The following is an 8,010-nucleotide window of genomic DNA, read 5'->3' on the forward strand; positions in this document are numbered from 1 at the left end:
CTGGAAGAACAGTCAGTGCTCTTAACCTCTGAGCCATCTCTCCAGCCCCTTATTATTATATTTTTCTTATAATATTTTTACATACCAGTCCCAGTTCCCTCTCCCTCCCATCATCCTATTCCCCTCACCAACCCCCCACCTACCATCCACGCCTCAGGGAGGGTGAGGCCTCGCATGGGGGATCATAAAATATGTCACATCATTTGGGGCAGGGCCTAGGCCCTCCCCTGTATATCTAGACTGAGAGAGTATCCTTCCATAGAAATGGTCTCCCAAAGCCCACTCATGTACTAGGGATAAATACTGGTTCCACTGTCAGAGGCTCCATAGACTGCCCAGCTCCCCCCAACTGACACTCACATTCAGGGGACCTGGTTCTTCTGGGTGATTTTATCAGTCTGCTTCTTTAAAAAAAATAATATATATATATATATATATATATATATATATATATATATATATATATCTGTTTTGCTTGCATGAAAGTATATATGTGCACCACATGCCTGCCTGCTGCCTTCTGAGGTCAGAAGAGGCCATCAGGTCTCCTGGAACTGGAGTTACAGGTGGCTACGAGCCACCATGTGGTTGCTGGGAATTGAACCCAAGTCATCTGGAAAACCAAGTCTAAGCTGCTGAGGCAGCTCTCCAGCCCCCAGCTTGCTCCTTGTTTGTGGGTGCAAGGTGTGAACATTGCCTCAAGTTCTTGCTGCTGTAACTGCACCACAATGATAGATTGTTAGCCAAAAACAAACAAACATCACCCTTTCTCCCTTTAGCATGATAAATAAAAGACCCAGAGAAAACTGATATTGGGGTTCAAGCTGAAGATCAGAGAAGCAAAGCAGCCAAGCCAGTAGCTCTTACGTCTACCCAGTTGAAATGGCAATCCTGTCTCCACAAATCCTCAGAGGCAAAAGGCTCTCACCAAGCCTCAGACTGCTGCCTCTTAGCATGGCTGGAGAATAATCCTGAGATTGGATGCCTCTACCTTTTACTCCTCTCAAATCCTGGGATTAAAGGTGTGCCTGTCTTATATGTCTAACTAGTGTGGCTGCTTTGCTATTTTGATCTCCAGTGGCTTTAATAAATCATAAACAATATATCCCCACACTCTCTTAAGACGCTTTAGTCAAAACAACAGGAAATCTAAGACACCTTCCAAGAAGGAAACCTTAAACACAGTCCCTCACAAGAGAGAGCACTGGGCAAAGATCAAGGCGGAGGCCAAAAAGCCAACGACTGTGGATTGCCAAACTCGGTCAGCAAACCACGTACCAGATGTTAGGAGAATGACATGGTCATGGTCCCTCCTACACCCTCCAGAAGGAACAAGCCTGAACAGCCTCCTGCCCTGTGAGGAATTCATTTGAATGAAGTCCCTGGGCTTTGGGCACTTTGTAAGCACTGCAGCTGGGATGGAGAGGGATCCTGGCAGTCAGGAGCCAAAGAATACCACAAAGTCACAGTAACAGTAAGCGTAGCAGCTACAACCCTGCTCCAGGGAAAGGCTCTGGCAGGGGAGGGCTTCCCTGCAAACTTGTTACAGTTCGGGTCAGCTCAGGTCCCTGGAGTGTAACAATTCCATTTCTCTAGGGGAGAGTTTCCCCAGGGAAAGTGTTACACCCCTGCCCTGCCCTGCCCTGCCCTGCCCTGCCCTGCCCTGCCCTGCCCTGCCCTGCCTTGCCCTGCCTTGCAAAGGAAGGTCTCCCCCAAATCTCATTCAAGAGACTTATTGGGAGGAAAGAATCCAGGAGAGCAGCTTCCTCTAGCTCTGCCAGGGTGGAAAAAGGCAACAGCAAACTAACAGTCAAGGGCTTATATGGGGCTTCTTAGGGGCGGAGTTTTTCCAGGGTGAAGATTTTCAGGGTGGGAATTGGTTGGATTTCAATCCCTGAGCTTAGACAAGCTTGTCTAAGCTCAGGGATTGGCTGGATTTTATGCCTAAGGATTGGTTGGTTTCATGCTCAGGGACTGGCTAGTTTTTGTACTGAGTTGGTCAGGGGCAGAGTGTGTTTCTTTTGCTCTGGTTTCAGGGACAAAGTGTGTTTCTTTCTTTCTTTTTTGTTTATTTGTTTTTGTTTGTTTGTTTGTTTGGTTTTTCGAGACAGGGTTTCTCTGTGCAGCTTTGGAGCCTATCCTGGCACTTACTCTGTAGACCAGGCTGGCCTTGAACTCACACTGGGCCTTTTTTTACTTTTTGCCTCTGGTTTCAGGGCCAGGGTGTGTTCCTTTGGCTGGCCCTTTTACCCTACAGTGCTACAGTGGCACTGTGGGTTTGGGAGCTGAGACACAATGACCTGCTGTGACCCTGAACCCTTGCTTGTAGTCAGAGTTCCCTTTGGGCCCTCAGCTCACAAACAATGATGCAGAGACTTATTAATAATTATGAAAGTGTGGCCTTAGCTTAGGTTTTTCCCACAAGCTCTCATAACTTAAATTAACCAGCGTCTATTAATCTGCATCTTGCCATGTTGCTTTTTACCTTTCTTTCATGCATGTCTAACTTCCTGTGTCCTGTTGTCATCTCTCAAGCGTAATTCTCACACCTAGATGCCTCCTCCTCTTCCTCTCTCTCTCCAGAAATCCACGTGTCCTCCCTGCCTGTTGGCCATTCAGCTCTTTATTACAGCAATCACAGGAGTGCATCTTCACACAGCGTATAACTACCCTACAGCACAGAGGTGCGTGGGAGTGGCCACAGCCCAGAGCACTCGGGCTCCCACAGAGGGTACCGCAGAAACAGCCCTGGCAGACAGACTATCAGAAGTGCTGGCACCACCATCTAGCTGTGTGTGTGTGTCTGTGTGTGTGTGTGTGTGTGTGTGTGTGTCTGTGTGTGTCTGTGTGTCTGTGTGTGTGTCTGTGTGTGTCTGTGTGTGTGTCTGTGTGTGTGTGTGTGTGTCTGTGTGTGTGTGTGTGTGTGTGTGTGTGTGTGTGTGTGTGTGTCTGTGTGTGTCTGTGTGTGTGTGTGTGTGTCTGTGTGTGTGTGTCTGTGTGTGTGTGTGTGTGTGTGTGTGTCTGTGTGTGTGTGTGTGTGTGTGTCTGTGTGTGTCTGTGTGTGTATGTGTGTGTCTGTGTGTGTATGTGTGTGTCTGTGTGTGTGTGCATGTAGAGTTCAGAGGAAACCTTGCAGGAGTCAGTTCTCTACTTCACTAAGTGGATTCCAGAGATGGAACTCAAATTGAGTCAAGACATCTTGCTGGCTGAGCCTCTCTCATACCTGAGGGCTATGGAATAACTCATTCCTAATATGCTGAGATTTTTTTTTTCTACCTAGTCAGTTATCTTGCAAATAACCCAATGAAAGAAACAGAATTCTTGGTAAGGCTTCTGCCTCCTGCCCTTTGCTGTTGGCTGGGCTGAGGTGGAGTGTGGCAATGTGGACCTGAGCTATTTCAGGGCAAGGCCTTTTTTGGCCACGTGTATTTGAGGAACACCAGGTCCCTGTTTCTTCGTCAGAAGGCAGGGCCGGCACATGTTGCTGGCTCTTTCAGGTTGCTATGGAGAGGGACCCCACCCTTGGGCTCCCAGCCTGGACCTCTGTCCAGTTCCAAATCCCCAGGGTTTGTTCTGAGCGGTTCCTGATGGAGGAGTGTTTATGCAAACCTCTGCTGTCCACTTCCATTCCTGTGCCTCCCAAGCCCGAGAAATCCAGAGAGGCAAGTTACTTCCAAAGATGGCTACAACACCAATACTGAGGAGTCAGGGCAAAGGGGGCAGGATTGCCACAAATTCAAGGATAGTCTGGGCCCATAATGAGATAGTGAGACTGTGTGTGTGTGTGTGTGTCACACAGTTAGGAAATGACCAAATTAGAACTCTTTAAAACTTATTTTTATCCATTTATTTGTGTGAATATAACATGCATGGGTTCCTGTGTGTGCACAGGAATGTAGGAATGTGCTGGTACACATGTGTATTCATATGTCAAAGTTGGTATCAGGCGTTTTTCTGAGACAGGATTTCTTCCTGAGCCTGGAGCTCACTGATTTAGCTGGACAGATGAACCACACTGAGATTCTTACCACTCCCCGGTGCTGGCTTTTCACATGGGTGCTAGGATCCAGCCTCAGATTCTAATGTTAGCTTGTGAAATGCTTTTCTGTCCAGCCCCTGAACTGGGACTTTTGAGTTCCACAGCTTCTGGTATTGAGCTAAACATGTCATCTTGTCCCATGTTAAGCACACACTCTGTCACTGAGCTATGTCCCTATTTCAACTTTCTGATTCCAGAACTCAGAGTTCTTCATTACTGGGGAAAGGGAAGGAAGTTAAGACGGGAGGAAAGAAGGAAAGAGACAGAGAAGGAGACAAAATCGAAGGGAAAAAAAAAGAAAGAGCTGTGGATGTGGCTCACTTAGTGTGACATTTCAGATGAGATGCTCCCCATTGTGGTGAGTGGATAAAGATCTGAGCACTGCTGACTCAGGCACAGCCATGTCAAGGACCCAATCCCTCAGATCCATGGAAACTAGCAAACCATCGCCTTCTCTGGTAGGCTCACGGCACTGGCACAGCTTTCCTCTCACTGATAATCGTCATCAACCTCAGCCTCCTCCTGGGGTGGCCACAGCCTGAGACCACACACCTACGGAAACCTCCTACAGGGAAAGGCTAGAGCTGCCTGCTCGCTCAGCTGTGTGCCACAAACCCACTGCCTCCATTCAGATGTATCAAATAAACACTCAGTTTTTGGCAGGCTATTTTTGGTGGTATATCTCTGTCAGAGCACATCAGCTTTTCCGTAGGTGAGTCTGTGTGTCTGTCCTTTCTTCATTCCCTCATTGCCCCAGAACCAAGCCACAAAGGAGTCAGTGTTGCAAAGTATTTACATACTTGGTCAGAGGCAGGTGGGCCCTTTGGGCAGTATAGGAGGCATGGCCTTGCTGGAGGTATGTCACTAAAGGTGGCCTTTGAGAGTTCAATGACTCACACTATTTCCTAGTCTGCTTTTTGTGTAGTGCTTGCAGCTCAGGATGTGAGCTCTCAGCCATTCCTGCCGCCATGTCTGCCTGCTGTCATGTGAGCTCTCAGCCTGTCCTGCTGCCATGTCTGCCTGCTGTCATGTGAGCGCTCAGCCTCTCCTGCCACCATGCCTGCTTGCTGTCATGTGAGCTCTCAGCCTCTCCTGCCGCCATGCCTGCCTGCTGTCATGGTTCCCACAGCAATGACGATAGACTCATCCCACTGGAACTGCAAACCCCAAGTAAACTTTCTTCTAACATTTCTTTGGTCAAGTTGTTTTTATCATGGCGATAGAAAAGTAACTAAGACACTTGGTCGGGGTTTGTCTTGCATGCATGAGACCCCAGGTGAAGGGACACCAGCCCACTCAAGCTCTGTCAGGCCTCGCCCTTCTCCGCCATTCCCTTTGCCTTGCTGAAAACCGTTAGATTACAGTCCTAAAGCTAACCCCTCCCCAGGTCCATTCCCTTATTTGGCCACTCCCTCCTCCTGAGGCTGACTACCCAGGTCCAGCAATCAACAGCTCCCTTTGGTTCACCCAATTCAAACAAAACATATCACTACATCCTAACATTCTAACACAGACCTCCCCCTTTCTTCTCTTAAAATGACCCCTGCAAGGTCATTTGCTGCTGTTTTCTGTCTGAGTCACGAAGCAGCCACTTTAACTTTTCTTCCCTGGTTAATAAAGAATCTCTCTGTGAAAACAGGTGTTTGGGTGTGGTTTGTGCCTAACCTGGGGTCCGGGAGGGAGCCCCTGCTGTGTGGGGTGGTAGTGGGGGGGTCTTCTTCACCTGGTTTCATCGCTAGCACCACACAAACCAGGGGTAGTGGCACGAATGCTTAATACTGGCACTAGGGAGGCAGAGACAGGTGGAGTTCTGAGTTGGAGGCTAGCCTGGCCTACAAAGTGAGTTCCAGAGAAACCCTGTTTAGGAAAACCACAAAAGAGGGAGGGTAAGGAAAGTATTAAATTATCAGACTATTTCGCGTTCGTCTCAGGTTGTGTCTAACGCTGAGTCTGTGAAGTCGCCAGCTTTGCCTAGCATCTCTAAGTGCACTAGGGAAAGACACAGAGCCTCTGCACTCTAAGCCTACAATCCCCCCCCTTTATATTTATTTTTATTTTGTGTGTATTTGCCTGCATGTATGTCTGATGTCTGTGTAACACATGTGTGCAGTACACGAGGAGGCCAGAAGAGGGGGTCAGATCCCTGGAACTGGACTTGCTCACAGTAATGAGCCACATGTAGGTCTTGGGAACTGAACCTGTGTCCTCTGGACGAACAGCAAGTGCCCTTAATTGCTGAGCCGTCTCTCTAGTCCTCATTTGGGTTTTTTTGCTTGTTTGTTTGTTTGCTAGTGTCAGGGATGGAATGAGCTAGGTAAACATTCTGCCTGAGTCTCTTCCTGGGACTCTGTCCCGCGGGTCTCAGGCATCCACTAAAAGATGGGATTTGTACAGAGAGGGACCGGCCTTACCTTCCAGGCTCCTCTTACTGTTGCCGCTGAATGCAATGTGCGTGCTGGCTGTAGCTGGATGGGACAGCGACTCTGCAACTAAAGTTACTTTCCTTCCTGGGCCCCCAAACCAAGTCCAACCCTGCAGTGCTGTCTGCAAATCTCAGCCGCACCCAGCCCAGCCCATCTTCCCGCCAGGCCCTACAGCTTCGCCACAGGCCCTGCGCAGACTCGCAGGCTCGGTGTGGGAGGAGGGCCGCAGGCGTGCCCGGGAAAAGGGCAGGAGCAGGGCGGTGGGCCTCTTCCCTCCCGGAGCGCCAGGACCTGGCAGCCTGCAGCTGCCAAGAGCAAGGGAGGCACAAGCCCATTCTCAGCCGGTTGTTTGCGCCCTGGGCCTTATTTTCCCACAGAAACAAAGCTCAAGTGGAGGCTGGCTCCTTGCCTGGCTCCAGGGAGCTGTATTGAGTTCACGGCTACTGCTCAAACCTTCACCCCTCCCCATTGTCTGGGGCTCCAGCGGGAGCCTCGGAGACCACAGACCACAGGCACCTCTGCAGCGGCTCTGGCGCTGTGGGAACCGGGGCCTGCAGAGAACATGGTTCGTTTAAGCTCTTTTTTTGAATTTATTTTCCCCTTCCCCTTTTGGGGTGCTAGGATTCTCCCCAGGGCTTCTTGTCTGTAAGCTTCATTCCCAGTACTACTCACCTATGCCACGGAGTAGAGAGAGAGTCCCGAAGAGGGGACTCTGGGCTAAGTACTCGGGCTTTCTCACTTATAAAACACAACGGGGCCAGAGCCATAATCCTCTGGCTTTTTCTCTTCTTAACATTTTCTCAGGGTGCTGTATGTCTACAGTCCCAGTACTTAGGAGTCAGAGGCAGGAGGATTGCTGGGACTGGAGGCGGCTTGGGTTACATAGTATATTCCAAGGACAATGTGGGTTGCAGAGTGAGACCATATCTTAAAAAAAGAAAAAAGGTTTTAAAGAATCGTTTGTTTTTGTTTTGTTTAAGGTAGGCTCTCACTCTGTAGCCCAGGCTGGTATAGGCATCCCGAGTGTTGGATTCCAGGTGTGAGCTACCACTCTGGGCTTCAAGCAGTTTTGACTAAAACAGATTAAAGTGTTGGGAAAACTGATGAAGGGATACATCCCCTCACACTGCCGGTTCCTGGAGGAATGCTGGGGCAGGGAGTAGGGATCACAAGGCTAGACACAACCACCCCTACACAAGTATTCAACCAGGCAGACATATATACATACAGATACACACAACATGCATGTGGACAGACACTAACTCACCTAGCATTAGCTTAAGGTCTGGGAGGAAGTTCAGAGCTGTGCATCACATTCCAGACTGGGCTGGGGCGGTGTGCTCTGAACCCTGCTCCCTGTGCAGCCATGGGCAAGCCAACACCATTCTCCTCCATTTTCAAGGGGATTTGGGAAAATGATGCTCATTGGTTCCCCTTTTCACACTTATTTGTTTTACATGTGCGCATGTATGGGCATGGGTGCACACTTGCCACAGCCCATGCGTGGTAATCAAGAGAACCACTTGCAGGAGTTGATTCTCTTCTACT

The sequence above is a fragment of the Cricetulus griseus genome, chromosome 7 (assembly GCF_003668045.3).
Source record: "Cricetulus griseus strain 17A/GY chromosome 7, alternate assembly CriGri-PICRH-1.0, whole genome shotgun sequence".
Lineage (NCBI taxonomy): Eukaryota > Metazoa > Chordata > Mammalia > Rodentia > Cricetidae > Cricetulus > Cricetulus griseus.